Source organism: Centrocercus urophasianus, unplaced genomic scaffold (genome assembly GCF_019232065.1).
Source record: "Centrocercus urophasianus isolate 14NV4802_14NV808 unplaced genomic scaffold, USGS_Curo_1.0 seq_10, whole genome shotgun sequence".
Taxonomy (NCBI): domain Eukaryota; kingdom Metazoa; phylum Chordata; class Aves; order Galliformes; family Phasianidae; genus Centrocercus; species Centrocercus urophasianus.
Window position 1 is genome coordinate 91,395,790 of NW_024884142.1, and position 17,677 is coordinate 91,413,466.

Below are 17,677 nucleotides of genomic sequence, written 5' to 3' on the forward strand. Positions count from 1 at the left end.
GTTCCGCGCTCCCCGCGGATATATCGCCCCTCGGGGACGGGAGAGCGGCGTTCCCCGCTCCGCGCTGCGGCCAGGTCCGCGGAGCCCTCTCGTCGTGCGGCCGGAACGGTGGGGAGAGCAGGAGCAGCGGCAAGAGCAGGAGAAGGAGGAGGAGAGGGAGAGGAGCCGAGAGAAGGAGGAGAGCGGAGGGAGGGGGTAGGAAAGCAGGAAGGAAGTTGTGAGCCTGTCTGGGGTTGAACTCAGCGGAACAAGTTTCTTTTTTTTTTTCGCTCTCTCGCTCGCTCTCTTGGTCGCTCTGTGCTGCTTGGCAGGACCGCTGGAGGGAAACACTAAAAAAAAAAAAAAAGTTTCCATTGTTAACTAAGAAAAAAACCACGTTTCGGCCTCTGTGGGTTAAAGATACACGATCCGTTTTCCACCCCTCTCCCCGGCGCCCTGCAGCTGGCTCGCTGCGAGTCCTGCACCCTCAACTCTGCACGGGGCCTGGCCCTATGGGGCTCCACATGGTGCCCGGGACAGCTGGCAGGGACAAAAGGACAGACGCACCCTCCCACTCTCCTCTCACACCTCTGCTTCCCTTTCCAGCCCCCCTCCACCCCCCCTTTGGCCTTCATATTCCTCTTCTGTATACAACCACTGAGGCAAAGTCTTGTGCCTGCACCCACAGGAACAAAGACCTGAAGGTCCCCGATCCACCCATGCACCCACTGTAAGGCAGACATCCGCCTAGGCAGTCACAACAGCTCGGTCCTGATGCTTTTCAGCACGTTGGTCACCTGCAGCAGACCAAAGTCAGGCTGGACAGGCTCTGAGCACTGGATGGAGTTGTAGGTGTCCCTGCTCAATGCAGGAGAGTTGGACCAGATGGCCTTTAGGGGTCCCTTCCAACTTGGTTCTACGCCACTGGGTTGGGCAGCCTTGCATGAGCACATCCCATGGGGTGGGTGGCCACCGGTGGCCAAACCCAAGGGATGGAAGCTGTCAGGCACATCCGTTCCTGTGGCTCTGCCCCGGCTTTGGGCAGGGCAGCCACTTCCAGGACACTGCTGTCCTCTCTGGGACAGAGGAGGCCACAGGCAGTGCTTCCTCAGCTCCTCAGCCCCCAGGCACGGGTCCCACTTGGCAGAAGAAGCAGGCTCTTGGCTGTGATACAGTGTGATTTCTGTATCAAGATAACTCATTGGATATAGTTGTCCCTGTGTCAGCACTTCAGGAGAGCAGGCTCTGTAATTTGCTCTCCGAGTAGTGTCAAGGTCAGACCTAGATGGCAACTTCTGGGTTGGTCTGGATTGGCCATGGAAAAAGACAAAAAAAAAAAAAAAAAAAAGAAAAACAACCCAAACCAAACAGCTGTGAAATGTCTCTGCTGGGATTTCACAGCTAGGAATTTTCCCTAGAGGGGGAAATGGATGTCACAGCAGACCAGCTTTTTGTCATTAAGGCGTAACCTCCTGAGTCTAAACAAGGGGCAGAAAGGCCTCTGAATCTGCCGAAGGTGCGGACTGCCAATCCCACAGGCAGACAGACGGACACCCAGAATGAGCTTATGTTTGTTTTTCCAGTAGAGAAATGTTATTTTGAATTCAGGGCAGGAAAAGAGATTTTTAGACTTTTTCCACTTGAGCCTGTTCCCTCAGTGTCTGTGCTCGGTTAGGAACTGGTCTTTCACGAAATAAAGCCTGTGATCAATCTTTCTCAGCAAAGTGACCCACTGAGTATAATGGCACTATTCATGGGCACAAGCTTACTCATGTGTGCAAATATCTGCAGATTCCATTTTTTTTTGTTGCTCTCATTCCCTCACATCAGCCAAAAGTGGGAACATTTGAAAGAAAAAATAAATTCAGATAGATAGATGCAGATGAAAGGGTATCTTCCTTCTTAAAGGAGCTTAAAAGAGCAGCACTGTGGTATTCTAATATAATATGCACGTACTTGCAAGCACTGCTGCATATCTGTTTGCATGTTTTGACTGTTCTGTGGGGTTATTTACATTGAGAGAATTCTCACCAGCATAACCATGATGGGTGCTTAAAGTCCTTTCTTAAAGTCAAAGAACCATAGAATCCCCCAGGTTGGAAAAGACCTCCAAAATCATGCAGTCCATCCATTCACCTATCACCAATATTTCCCACTAAGCCATGTTCCTTAGTACAACATCTAAATGTTTCTTGAACACTTCCAGGGACTGTGACTCCACCACAGAATCACAGAATCACAGAATCACAGAATCACAGAATCACCCGGGTTGGAAGGGACCTCAAGGATCATGCAGTTCCAACCCCCCTGCCTAGCAGGGCCACCAAACATACACATTCAGATCAGGTTGCCCAGGACCCCGTCCAACCTACCACCTCCCTGGACATCCCATTCCAACGCCTGGACATTCTTTCAGAGAAGAAATATTTCCTAATGGCCAAGCTAAACCTCTCCCGGCACAACTGGAGGCCATTCCCTCTAGTCCTATTGCTAGTTACATGGGAAAAGAGGCCAACCTTCATCTCGTCACAGTCTCCTTTCAGCAGTTGTAGAGAGTGATAAGGTCTCCCCTGAGCCTCCTCTTCTCCAACAGAATCACCCCAATTCCTTCAGCTGCTCTCCATAAGACTTGTGCTTCAGACCCCTCACAGCTTTGTCGCCCTTCACACTCCAAGGTCAAAATGTCTTACTTGTAGTAAGGGCCCAGATGTGAACATGGTACTCAAGGTGCAGCCTCAGCAGGGCTAAGTACAGAGGGATGATCACACCCCTGCTCCTGCTGGCAACACTATTTCTCATACAAGCCAGGATGTCATTGGTCTTCTTGGCCACCTGGGCACAGTGCTGGCTCATGTTCAGGTGAGTCCCCAGGTCTGTTTCCTCTATACAGTGTTCCAGTCACTCTGCCCTACATCTGTAGTTTTGCCTGGGATTGTTGTAGCCAAAGTGAAGGACTCAGCCCTTGGTCTTGTCCTCAGCCCAGCTATCCAGCCCATCCAGATCACACAAGTCACACAAATTCAAGTCCCTTCTGATCCCATCCTATCTGCAGAGGTCAAGACAAGGGAGTAGTGAACTCGCTGCAGCATATTTACTGATTCAGAACTACCTAATGGGTCATGGCCTTAAAATATTGCAGAATTTGGGCCAAAGAATTGCAATATGTGATGTCCAGAGAGAGTGTTAGAGCTATTCTGTGACATTACACTAGCAACAAGTTTCTCTTTATGAAGGAAGCTGCTAATAAAAGTTGAGAGAAAAAAATATATATCCAGGGATAAATACCTTTTCAGAATGGGCAGGTATGGGTAGAAAATAATTACTTTCAGACTACAGCCAGGCAGCAGTGCACATTGTGTAGTGAAGAAACTGCAGGCAGCTTTCAGCACACTTGTTTCCAATCAAGTGGAAACCAAGTGTCTGAGCTTGGACTAAGTGAAAAGCACAAACTGAAACACACTGTTAGTCCAAACCAGCAACAAGAATGGAGGTAAGAAAGCAGACAAGTTTTTCTCCTAGACCAGATGGAGTCTCCAGACACAGCGCAGCTGTAGCTGCTTGGTGCTGCTGAGGACACCCTACGTATCTTTGGCACTTTTGCATTCAGTGCTCTAAGAAGAGAAAATAAGGACAGCCCCACTCTGACTCACTTGCCATCTCAGCACACATCATCAAGCAAAAGTGCAATTTGCATTCCCAAAAGAGCTCACTTATGCTTAATCTGTGTTCTTCATTTGAATTTATACTTCTTGCTCCCAAAGAAAAGCATTGCAATGCGTGAGGTTATCAAAGCAGGCTGGGTTATGTCTTTGTATGCAAACACTTGTGTGGGCGCCTTCTCCTTGTTCTAGTGTGAGGCCACTAAAACGAGCAGACTCTTCCACTTAGGAAAGGCTCATGTTCACAGCAGGATGTATTTATTCCTGAAACAAAGCAAGGACAGACAATTAAGGTCACAAAGCTGTCCTGGCTGTGTAACATCTCCTGCTGACACACGACTGTAAGTGTTTTGGGAAAGAAATATCACAGCTGTCAAAACTAATGTCTTCTCAGCACCTCAGTGCACTTGAAGGCAGACCAATTAATTATTGTGCTTTATTTAAAAATAGTTGTTCCAAATGTGTTCGCTGCACCCAGTGAACATGAGCAAGTCTCAGTACTTTACACTCCAAGTGCATGGCATATTCCCCTGATCTGTTTTCCTTAGGGAAAACTAGAGAAGATGTGTACTGCTTTAAAGGACACATTCCCCAATCCAAACAGCAGTAACAATGAAAAAAAAACAAAACCACAGAGATTATGGAAACAAGGTCCTGTACTGCAGAAACACCTCCTTCTATGGAGAGGGCAGAACAGTTGTATGATAGATGCTGGTCATCCTACTCAAACACTTAGATGCACTCAATTCATATGGCATGGGCTGTGTTGTAAAGCTATAATAGGACAGAAAGGACCACAATCCATTTGGTATCAATCCAGTTGTTAAAAAAACACAGAAAAATAGCATAATAGCAGAGTCATAAAACACCAATTCCTTAAGTATCCTTCTTACATTCTTCCTTTGTATTAAAATTCATTTTGTAAATTATTACTTTCTCATGTTTTGGACCAGTTGGACAAAACAGCCTTCACTGTATTTCAGAGTTGAGTCTTCTGAATGGCCACAATTTATCAATTTCAGCACCAGAAGGATTGTCAGCATCACTGCAGTGAAAGCCAGTATTTTATAGCACTTTCTCACCAGTGAGTTGAATATCATCATCTTGTAAAATATAGAAATGGACAAATACAGAGTAATTCTAGAGCCAGAAAGTGTGATGGAAAATCAATTTGGCTGATACTTCATGAGAAAAGGAACCGCAGAGGAGGTGAAGGAACACTGGCTGCTGTTTGGGCAGGTGGCTGTCACAGCGACAGCACATTTCTGGCCTGGCTAGTTGGCAGGCAAAGCTAGTGAATAGGACTCTGGTGTTTGTCTTGCATCAAACCTGCACTGCTTCAACACGAAAACAGCTCAGAAAGCAGCAGCTCTGCACAGCTCTGTGACCTCTGAGCTGGGTTACCTGGTCGTTTGCACCCCCTCCTGCTGTCCTGCAGACACACATAGGAAGGCAGAATTAAGGAGGGACTGGTTAGTATTTGTTGTGCCAGCTCCTACTCTGGGACTAAGAACACTAAGAACATCAAGAGCTCTGCAGAGGCACCAGTAGCAAGCTGATGTGATTCTGGGCAGACTGTGTTTTGCGCCCACGTCTGTCTGAGCTCGTGCATCCACCTGGATCACAGAGGAACCAGTTTTGTTTTCCGAGAGCCTCCTCCACCCATTCCTGCCCACACCTCGCCCTGTGCTGCACCAAGCAATATGGCTCAGTGCAGCTCAGAAAGCAGCCAAAGATCTCAGTGGCCTTTGGAGGAAGACCCGTATAGCCATGCACAGCACTAATGCATGCAGAGCATTAGTGCATGGTTAAGAAGATCAGGTTTTGCTGCAGGACTTTGGTGAGCTGTTACAGAGCTCAAGAGATTTAAAATGTATATATGGAAAATATTATTCATAGTGAAGTAATCTGACAAGGAATTACATGCACAGACGTAAGGCAAGAAAGGTTAGGAAACCCTATCGCAAGCACAAGAGTTTACTTTTCTCGTGATTCAATGTGCACATGTCAGTGGCCCCTTCATTTTTCCCCCAGCTAGTAAATTACTCAAAATGAAGACGTGAAAGACTAATGTGAATGCCTGCTGGGTGTTTTATACCCTGATATACCCAACAGTTCTGCTGTTCCTAGTTTTGCCTCGTGCCAGAGAAGAGCCCAATGTGCACCATAACTGTGGTCCTCTGAGCTGCAGCATTGGCAAGTAGGCTCATGGTTGCTATTTGCTGATAATAAGAATACAAACACATGCATATCTGGGGAGTGACCCGTGATTCAGCATTAATGTTTCCTTTTTTTGCACAGACCAAACAAGAAGCACGAGGAGCACATGAACTCTGCAGTGTTACTGAACTTCAGTAAAAATGAAATAACAAAGGGAAATCTATCCCAGCTGAACCCCGAGGCTATTAAAAGTTGTACCTCGTTCTGTGGTTGTGGGGATAAAACAACTGCAGAGATATACTGCTTCATTGTTTGAAGAGGTTTTTTCTACTCGTGGGTCATACTTATTCCACTAGGCTGTGACCACATGGCCATAATTGGGCAGCTTTGCATTTGTTTGAGATAGATACGATAGCGGCAGGAAAAAAGATAAGCTATTTATTAAATGTACAGCGTGCCTGTGTGACTGCTTTGGGTTTCGTAGTACACAGCAGGACGTGCAGTCTCCAGGGCCATGAAATTCCACTGCACCTAGATGAACATGAAATCACAAGAAATGCTGTCCAAGTTTCCACTCTGCAGTGAAGGATCTCTGTTCTGAAAAACTGGTAAAGAGAGGGCACTAAAGAGGACATAATTAGTAATTTTAAAGCTCATTCTGGGATGCGGGCATTTAATTTAAAACAAAACGTGTTGGATGTCTCTAAGAAACTGTTTTTGCATTCAACTGAAAGCCCATGGAATAACAATCCTTTTTAAGGATTTACCACTATATTCCTAATAGTGCAGAGACAAGAAAGGACAGATGTTTGCTTTTGTTCCACTGTGAAAGGAAAAAAAAAAGATCTCCAAATGAGTGCAGGAGAATTTATCAAACTGGCAGATCTATGTTGATTTTACATAATTTTCATTATTGTTTTCACACTTGGCCGTAATAAGAGTTGAAGTACACATTCAATGACCACAGGTACTCCTAAGATGATCCACATGAGCACACACAAACTGCTGCTCTGTTACTTTCTCTTCTGTGTATCCTGACAGGCTAGCACATCCGACAGGCACTCACCTCTGTAGCACACCCTTGCTGGCACAGCCTCTGTTTTTTTGGATAGTACCAAGAGCAGTTTTCCATCCACAACCTGTTCTAGTACCAAGTAGTACTCAGAGCCTTATCTCCCTGCTGCTCCCTGCCCAGCTCTGCAGTCATCCATCCTTGGAACTATGCATTGCCCTCAAACTGCCACCCCTGTCTGCAGCAAATCCAGCAACACAGCAGTTTTCTTTGCTGCCCTCCCACCTGCCCTGTCTGGTATGTCTGGGACAAGTCTCCTCTAACTCCAAATGTTTTCAGGTTGCTTCTGAACTGTTTGAGTTATTCATCTCTGATGGAACACACGTAAAAGATTTTTAAGCCATTGCTACAATCTACAAAGTTTCAGATTTTTGACATTTTGCACATTAATGCCATGCTCTCACAAACCTTGGGTATGTTTCTATGACCAGTTTACATTTATATGTAACTGAGCTGAAACAAGTAAAGCCACATTCAGGTGCCTGAGCGAGAAGGCAGATTTCAAAAGTATGCATGGTTGTTCGCTTCCCCATGAAGTTTGCCACTCTTCTCAAGTGTGCCCTTCTTTGCACTGTTTTTCCATGTTCCAAGGAAGGGACTGTCTGTTCTTCTTTTCCTTTGGAAAAGGTGAAAGATACTGCATGGTCTGGCAGAAGCCAGAGTGAAGCTGCTTGAAGTTAGATATCTTAAAAGCCATTATAGCTGGAAACGGAAGATGAAGATTTGGCCCGGAGAAGAGTGCCTGTTGAATGACAGCTGATGACCAGACTCTAATGGGTTCCTAAAGGTGGTATATTTGCTCCCTGCTTCCTGCCGGCCTATGATGGGCAATACAGAGTTCCAGCTGGCTGCTCTCTTTTTCCCAGGGGAATTCACCTAACTGCCTGAGTAACAAACATACTGAGATGCAAAAGGACAAAGAGGAGAGAGAGCTGTGGGGCCCACAGATCCTCAGCGTTCTCTTCCCGCCAGCTCTTTGATCCGTTTTGATCCTTTGCTTTCCTTTCTGGACACATCTACAGAGGCCAGTAGCCCTCGCTGTTTGAGACTGATTCTCCCACGCTGCCAGTCAGCAGCGTTCAGGACTGGATTACCAAGGACTGCTGAGATGGGCAGAATGGAGGATGGTGCATCAGAGTGGCAGCCCAGCCCAGCTTGCTGGCCTGGCAAGTCCAGCCAGAAGCACCGAGAAAACAGGCAACCTTTGTGGTCTTCTCTCCACCAAGAACATAGCACAGCTTTTATTCAGGGATGTTTTGCAAGGAACGGGAAGGGAGTAACTCCAAGGAACTTTACACATGCATCTCCCTGTGACAAAATTTGAGATTTGCTAGTTCCCTTACATTCTCTCCTGCTGGCTGAGAGATTAAGAGGATATCTTCCTCAGGGAGAAGGAGATGTATTACTAAAAGCTGCCAGAGGAATGCTTTGGAATGACCCTTCCCAATCAGAGAAACAGTATTCTGGAAACACCCATCATTTGTTGGCAGAGATACTTATTTTCTTAACTACAGAACCAAATTTCTTTAACTCTCATAAGGGTCATTTTTGAACGGGATTTCAAGTATATATTATTTAAAAAAAATCCAACATCAACACATTTTGTTTCCCTCTGTTTCACATTTCTGATATTTCCTGAAAAGAACAAAATGTTGAAACAATGAAATGTCTTCTTTTTTTATTCTTCTTATAAACCCATCTGGCACTAAGAGACAGTTTACTGAACAGTTCTTCTGCCCAGTGAAGGTGATGGATGGGACTGAACAAGAACTAGAGGATCTAGTGAGAGGCCATTTGCGTCAACAGCAACAGTGGTAATCAGAGAACTATCTACCAATTTTCTTGTTTCAAGAAGAGATGTGGAGGGAAAATGGTTCTGCCCATAATTTATTATGGTTGGTGGAATGGAATTTAAAGTTAGACAAATTAAAATGATTATTTGTAGGAACAGCCCCTGTGTGAGGCAGGGCCCTGATTTTGGAAAGAGCATCTCACGAGCATACTTGGACTTAAAGCCTTCAGGGAAGACTGTTAGCAGGTGCCTTAGCACTTAGAAAGTGCAATGGTGCTGACGCAAAGAGTGAAGTTCATTGGAGCTATCCTGCTCAGCAAACTGGGCCAAGTCATCCCTTGTATATCAAAGAATCACAGAATCACAGGTTTGGGTTGGAAAAGACTTTAAATGCTGTCCAGTTCTACTCCTCTTGCCATCATCAGGGACACCTCCCACCAGCTCAGGCTGCCCAGGGCCCCATCCAACTTGGCCTTGAGTGCCTCCAGGGTTGGGGCACCCACAGCTTCTCTGGGCAGCAGTGCCAGGCCCTCTGAGTAAAGAATTTCCTCCTAACATCTAATCTAAATCTCCCTATTTAACTTTAAAGCTCTTATTCCTTGTTCTATTGCTGCACTTCCTGATAAAGCATCTCTCTCCAGCCTTCTTGTAGGCCCCCTTTAGGTACTGCAAGGACATTATGAGGTCCCCCTGGAGCTTTCTCTTCTCCAGGCTGAACAAACCCAGCTCCCTCAGCCTGTCTCCATAGCAGAGGTGCTTCAGTCCTCTGGTATCTTCATGGTCTCCTTCGGACCCACTCACTCCAGCAACTTCACATCTTTCTTGCAGGGCCCCAGAGCTGACTGCAGCACTGTAAGTTGGGCCTCACAAGAATGAAGCAGAGGGGAAGAATCACCTCCCTTAACCTGCTGGACACGCTTCTGATGTAGCCCAGGATATACTTGGCCTTTTGGGCTGCAAATGCAGATTTCTGGCTCTTGTTGAGCTATCCATTCACCAGTACCCCAAAAATCCTTCTCCACAGGGTTGCTCTCTATTCACGCATCACCCAACCTGTATTTACTATTGGGATTGCCCTGACCCACATGCAGGACATTGCAGTTGGCCTTGTTAGACTTTATGATGTTCACACAGGCCCACTTCTCCAGGCTGTGCAGGTCCCTCTGGATGGCATCCCTTCCCTCCAATGTACTGTCAGCACCACACAGATCGGTGCCATCTCCAAAATTGCCAATTGAATGTACAGCCCTCCCGCCCACATCACTGACAAAGATGTTAAACACTACTGATGCCAGTACTGGCCCCTGAGGAACACCACTTGACCGTCACCCTGGGTGCAACCATGCAGCCAAACCCTTATGCGTTGAGGGGACCATCCAACAAATTCATCTCTCCAATTTAGAGACCGGGATGTTGTGTGGGACACTGTGAGATGCTTTACATGAGTCCAGGTTTTGTGAATGTTTTTGAAAGCTGAGATAAGGTGAATGATAGAGCTAAAAGATCCATGTTACTTGGAGTGCTGAGTGCCCTAGGAAACCTTCCCAAAGTCCTTGAGACAAAAGAGCCAGGGGCTCCTTTGCTGCTCAGTCTCACTGAAACTCCCAAATTTTCACTGGTTTTAATTGTCTTCCACTCCTTTTCCCATCTTCTCTCCCTCAAGCTGATGACGAGATCTGCACATGGGGAATTCTCCAGTAATTCTTCAGAAGCCAGAAGACTGAATAATGCAAAACTGCAATTGAGCCCTTAGGATTTGGCGATGTATCTGACAGGAACAGAGAGAATTGATGGTTATGTCAGTTCTAAAAGAAATGATTTAACTTGACCAAAGACTTGGTAAATTCTTCTCTTCTACTTCCCTTATGAATGTGGTTATTTGTCCCAAAAGTTAGATTCATACTTGTCCATGTCCAAATTAATTTCTTTTGCATGATTAATCAGCAGCTGGAAACTGATGATGTCATGTTCTCTGACACGACTGTCATCTAATGTTACATTTCTCACGTATTCTTTTAACTAAATAACTTAGGCAGCAATGGCTTTGCTGGCTGACTGTCAGCTTGAGTCTGCACAGAGATTTAACATTCCTTTTTTCTCATCTTTCCCCAGCTTGCTTGCTTGCTGATGGAAAAAAATTAACTTCCACAACAAGGCTCTGAGCAGTAAATACTGTTGCAGTGTATTGAAGAAAAATGTACATCAAGGACCAGGGGTGTACTCAAGGCCTGGACAACCGAGAAAAGCAGTGCCAGGGCAACTTCATTGCCCCAAGCTGATCAGACATATATTTTTGTTTCAGCTGAAAGCGGATAGAAGGAAGTCAGATTCCCTCAAATGCAAGCTGCCAATAGGAGCAAGCATAACACTGCATTTACATGGAAACAAATATGTGTCAGTTTTTAGGCGCTTTGGAAAAAGGATGATGGCCTTTGCAGTAACAGTGCAGAACACTCTACTGTTGATTACATTTGCTTGGCAGTTGTTAACTGATAATGTCTCCCAAGTTTACCAGAAATGGGAGTTTGTCTGGAGTCAATATTACACTTCATTTTCCATAAAAACACTGATTTGTAATTCTCATCTTTTTCTCCATCAAAACTTCGTTCTGCCATTCTTAATGCTTGAATGATTTCAGTGGTTTCTTTTTTTTTCCCTAATGTTTGGAGTGAGTCAGACGCATTTGCCAGTAAAATAAGTTGTAAAAGAGTAAGGTGGGGCCTTATATTCTCTGAAATGTGTGCTTTCTTTGTTTGTTTCTTTGTTTTTGTTTTCGTTTTGTCAACTTCTATCTCCAACAGAGTGTCCATTTAGAAAGCCCATATTTGGTCTAACCTCTTCTCAATGAAAAATGCTGTCTTTGACAAGGTAATCTTGATGAGTTGGTTTTGAAATACCTCAGGTGGTTCATTTTCCATCTTAATTTTCAAGCGTTTTAAAATATATAACACTATGAGCATACATGTGGATGAGTTTGCATTGATTCTTCTCATTGAGACATGAGCTGCATTACAGGTAAACTGAATTAAATAGCCATTTCTGTGTACAATTTTCCAAATAATTGTCGAAGAATGAGATTAGAGTCAAGTACTTTCTGCTAATAGGTTTAAGCATTTACAATTGTGGAAGCTTTTTCATAAGTAAATGCAAAATCATTGCAGCAGTTCAAATACCAAGAGGATTTGAAAGCCTGTAATTAATTTTAGTTACATTTCAAATAATCATAATTTGTGAATAGTACACCAGATAAATCCCTGGGAAGATTCCACTAAAGTGCATTACATCACACCTGAAATAAGTTTTGATCTTTCCTCTGGTATTTAGAGTACCTCTGAAAAATCCCCAAGTGATTAACAATTTCAGCAGAAAACACAAATGATAGTTCACACATGTGATCTAACTATGTCCAAAGAAAATACCTGCTGGTTAGAATGGGCTGTGAACCAGGTCTTGCATTGTGAACTTACTTAAGAAATTCAGCCATCTCTTCATTAGAAGCTGACGAAGAGCCCTTTAGAATTCACTTCAAAGTTTTTACAAGCACTGTCTCCCAGGAAGTACATTTTCCATGCTTCCTTTTTAAACTTCAACTATTCAAAAACTGAGAGTGAGGATTTACATCTGAGCTCATAAATAATCTTCTGAATTCCAATTAATTTCCAATGCACAGACATCCCCTGTAGCAGATAGTTCTTTTCCCCCAGGGATGCAACTTCCCACCTTTTCAATCATTGAAGCATTGGGTATGCAGGCTCCCTGGGCTAGTTAGCTTCCCTGTGGCTTTCCATGTTCTTGCTGGCAGCAGTCTCTTCTCTTGCTATACTGAGCCCATTATTTCCCTGCCAAGCTCCAACACACCCTCAGTGCCCTTCTTGCAAGCCCAAGAACACATCCACTGGTAATGAGGTAGGACCCCAGCACGGGAAAAACTAAATGTCTCTACGTACTACGTACCCAACTAATAGAATGTAGTAGATCTTGAAATAATCTAATGAATAACTAAAGTTTTCCATTTGTTCTGTTCTCTTTCTTCAGTTGCACAGTTAGTGTTCCACTCTAGGGTAGGGAGATTGCCTTCAAGGAAAGGAACTGTGTTGTTCTAGCCCAGTAAAGACCAAAGATCTGGGCTCCTGTGCTTCTCCCTGTTTCTTTCCTTTCTGACTGCCTTCCTTCCTTCCTTCCTGTCTGCCTTCCTCGCTTCCTCCCTTCCTCTCTCCCTCACATTCTGGGATTAGATAGGCAATGTAATAATATAGGTATTTGTTTAGAGCTCCATTTCGCAATGTGATCTCTATTCAGATTTCATTGTTATTATCAGGACTTCAGGACTGTAGACATCCAAGAGATTCTTGATTTTGAAGGCAGCAGATTTGAAGTTATTTTGGTTATTCTTTCCTTGCCCTCCCTGTCTGCTGTTCTTTCTTTCCCTTTTTAGTTCTTGCTCCTTTGGAGGAGCCTGGTCAGCCCAGTTGGTGTGTAGAGTCTGTTTTACAATTTGCTGAAACTGTTGGAGGTTTTGGTGTTCATTGCTGTGAATATCCAAATAGCTATGCTTTATGATTCATTTTTTCTGCTATGAGTCAACATATGCTTGTTTCAGATTTTGCAAGAAATATTTTACATTAAAAAAGCTTTTCAATCCCATAATCTGAAGTTTAAATCAAACTATTTGGCACACGACTTAAAGCATGTTATATTTCATATTTTTTTAATGATAAAACAGAGGCCCTTCTAGAAAAGTCCTCAAGAGACTGGTATCATTTGTATCCTTTTTCTACTCTCCCACAGATTTCAGTAGAAGATTATATCCTATTTTTAGGAGTCCATTGGACAGTTCAAAACCAAACCAAAACAACAATCAAAAAGCAGAGAAATAATAGATCTATGAACTGGCCTCTTTCAGAATTATAATTTGCCTTGAACTGAAAAAAAAACAAACCAAACAAAACACAACAACAACAACAAAACACCTGAAAAAAAAAACCCCACCTATTTCAGCATGTCAGAAATGTATTGCCTTTTAAAAAGATTAAATCATAAGACAAGACAAATCACTGTGTTAGGCAAGGTTCCTCCTTTTGACTACGTCTGGCTAACGTACAACAGCCTTGAGAAGATACCTCTGTGAGAAAGGGGAGATGCAGATCGGATCCTCTCAGATGGAGGGTGTATTCAAATCTGGGTATCACACAGCCTAGATGAGTGCCTGCTTTTGCAAATCGTGGCTGCTGCCATCAGCAATTTTAAGTTAGCCTGCTAACTAGTTTTTTTTCACTCTGAGTAAGGAAAGCTTTCATTTGGGGTTGAATAATGTATGTGCCACAACTCAGAGCAACATTCTAGAGTTTTTCTTGTGAACACACACACAAAGACATCTCTGTCACAATCAATTCAAACTGATTTCAGCCCTATGCTGATTTCTTTGGCTCAGCCACAAAACTGAAAACATATTCCAATGACCTTAGAGGCAGAATTTCCTTGACATAAATGACATGCACCTCTATAATAAGCAGGAATCTCTCTGTCCAAGAGTTTACTCTCTCAGGAACAACTCAGGTCCCAACAAGATTCCCATCTCCATATTGCATAGACATTTAGGAACACTGAGCAGGAACTGGGAAGCCAACCTGGACCGCCAGCATCCTATATGAGTGACCAAGCCACAAGTTTTTTTCTCCTTGCTGCTCAAATCTCCCACTTCCTTTCTGCAGCAAAACTATTCCAGCTATAGTGAGTAAAGGCTCTCCTTGGTATCAGAAGCATTAGCTTCCTCATTCCCTTCATGTGCACAAGGCAGCTATCCAGAGACTCCTAGACACAGCTCAGTGCTGAGATTAGAAACAAACAGACATTCTGTGTTTGGATACAACCTCTACAGAGGGAACAAGTTCTTCTTTTCAAGGTCTACAAAAACTTCTCATCTGCAACCACCTGCCAAAACAGCTGCTGTGCCATGGCCTGTTTTAACTACGTATCAGGATCTGCAGGCTAGACTTGCTTCAGCATTCATGTGGAGTCTTTCCTGAACAAGCAGGGTAGGCTTTGAGCTTATGAAAAGCATCACACTGGCCTTCTGGGACAGAATATTATTTTAATAGATTAAGTGATCTGACTGGCTTCCAAGACCTTTGTGCTGGGTGGAAGAATGAAATGATGAAGTTATGGAACTCCTGTATGAATGCTGAAATAAACAGGAGTATGAACAGCTCTGCAGAAAGACATGGGAGACAGAAATCTAATTTATAGAGAAAAGCAGCAGAGGGTGAGAAGTGATCTAAGTGTTGATATTCCATGCAGTGTAGTGGGCATTGCTTACCTTCATCACAGAGACTTTGCTACCTCCTCCCTGGATATCAAGGCACTCGTCAGCCAGGGCAAGTTTCATTTTTTACATTATGCAGATGAGAAAACTAAGGCAGAGAGAGGTAAAGACTAACATTCTTAAAACTGGCCGCTGATTTTCGGTATCTCTGGTTCTGCATGTGTAAAAAGAACCTGATATGGACTAAGCCACGACTTTCATGAGCAATGTTTTTCAGGAAATGTGAAGTATATTCTGTTCAATGTGTACAAAAAAGAGGCACAAGATGCTTCAAATTCAACATCTGAAATGAGTATGTACAGGAAAAGTTGGTCTCGTATATGCTACTTTTGCTCATACAGAAAGTCAATGCCATTACTGTCTCTTTAAGTTACAGTGAAGGTTGCTTTTTTCTTCTTAAATAATGTATTTGATTTTTATGTTGTTTATTACACCTTTTGAATGCAAAAACACTTGAATACAAACTCTAGGTCATCCATGCATAACATGGAGGTACCTGTGGAGTTGCATTTGCTTTTTCTAGATGTTTGTATGAGCATCTAACTTAACAAGAAAAATATAACTTACTTGTAAGTCATAAAGAACTGCATTTTGTTTTGGGCATGGGTACTGCAGTTCTTCTGACAGTGCTGCACCCACCTTCTGTCTGAGTTTTATGCTGCCTTCTCTGACAGCACAGATGCTAGGACTCCTTAGTGACTACCAGGCAATGTGTCCACAGAGCAGTGCTGCTCTTTTACCAAAGATTTTGAGCACAGAAAAGCTCCTGAATGAACCACGCAGAAAGCATGGAAATCCAGGAAGTAGACTGCCCTCCTGGATTTTCACGGGGCTGCTTTGCAGGACCCATCAGTGAATTCAAATTGCCTCACTGAGCACAGATCCAAATTCTGATGCAGCTCAGATGCTCACATAGGCTCAATCACAGTGTGTTCTCCATCCTGCTATTTTTCCCTTCTCCTTACATGACAACCACACTGCTGCTATTTGTACTGTGCAAATACTCAGTTCCTTGTATGGATTTAAGAAAAATCAACTACACTTCCACAGATAAGAGAGACGTTTAGGAAAACTCATAGCTTGCATTCAACTGAATGTTTGTGATTTTTATTTATTTGCACTGGCCTCTTGTCTGCACTTCCCTATTGGGTAATGACTTTGTGACAGGCTAACTTTACCTTGACAATGTCAGACCTATGTGCTATTCTCTCTCCTTGACTACTGTGTCTCACTATGCTGTTAAATAGCAGCTGTGCTTAAACCCAGACCTGGCTGAAATGACCTGCAGGCTCTAACAGGGCTTTGGGAGACAAACACAGCCAGGCTCAAATTGGTAGTGCTTAAGCACCTGCAGTCAACTCTGGGCTGTCTATGAGAACTGCAGTATGACTGTTGCATGAAGACTGCTTATGACCATAGTGCCTACAACATTTTGCTGCCCTAGAAACACTTGCTGCTGGTATATGAAAACAGCTGTGAGATGTACAGTGATATCACCACGGCAAGATGTGAACACCAAGATGATTTGGTTGAAAAATGGCGGTGAAATGGAAAATGGCAAGCATAACAGTGCCTACAAAAAATTACAGAAGTGTGACTCATCAGCAAAGTGCAACACCTTGCAGCATGTAAAAATGATTACCTTCTGAAATTCTTCATGAAGCAATTTATGTTTGTCACATGGGAAGAAAGGAGGGAAGTTACAGAGACAAACTGTAGAATGGCTTGGGTTGGAAGGTATCCTTTTTTTTTTCACGCCTCATTTTCATGCCACCCACTGTACAGCCATCTATACGTGTATAAAAGCCCCAAAATGGAGTGCTGCAAAGAAATAAAAGGAAGCCCTTGCTGGGGATGGTTTGAAGGGACCTGGAGTGCTTATGGGTTGAGAGGAGGTCTGCATCCCCTTCCTTTGCCATTCGGGGACTCTGCACAATGGGGGTGTTTTGGGGTGCTCAGCACACACCCCCAGGCCCATTTTGGGATGAGGAGGTACCAATTACTACTGTTTTTTAATTTGAGACATATACCTGAACATCTTTGATACATAAAAAAATCTTTCGGCGCATTTTTTTCAATTTACTTACAGTTTCATTGTGCAAGAAGAATAATAAAGCTCTACGGTTTTGAAAGCCCCAGTGGTTTAACTGTAGGGTTAACTTAAAACTGCTTTGTCTGATCAGTAGAAAACCCCTATGTAAAATCTCTTATTTCGTTTATCTCAAAATGAAATGACTCTTCAGCTACTGCATAACTGAAAAATCAAACTGGCTTGATTCAGTTTATCTAAGTTGGTTCAAAAACCTAATTTAAGGCTTGATTAAATGCTATTAATGCAAAGTTAAATAAACTGCATGCCAGCGAAGGCTATTTTAGGAATGGCTGCTCCTGCTGAAGGGGAAGGGTTTTAAAACAAACTAAATTAATTTACTTTAAAAGTTAATAAGATAAACTATGCTAAGTGTTTCCACGTAGAGAAACTTACGGAAGTATGACAACAAATCCTTTGGAAAGCTGCTGCTCAGCAGAAGACAGGAGCGAATTTCAGAAATCGCAGGAAATAAAGTCCTGCTGGTTTGTTGCTGTTGTTGTTGTTTGTTTGTTTTTTAAAACAAAACTCAAAATAGGACATTTTTTCCACTTACCATGCAGGGGAATTAAAAATGTCTTTTCAGTACATTCACTCAGATTTC

At 43.4% G+C, this 17,677-nt stretch overlaps 1 long non-coding RNA gene across 1 annotated transcript in view; it reads right to left on the bottom strand.

Annotated features, from left to right (window-relative positions):
• Positions 1–17,677, bottom strand: part of LOC122157248 — a 21,044-nt gene continuing 3,367 nt past the window's right edge. The window contains exon 3 of the long non-coding RNA XR_006167814.1: positions 1–329. This is a non-coding gene — a long non-coding RNA (uncharacterized LOC122157248). The remainder of the gene's footprint in view (positions 330–17,677) is intronic.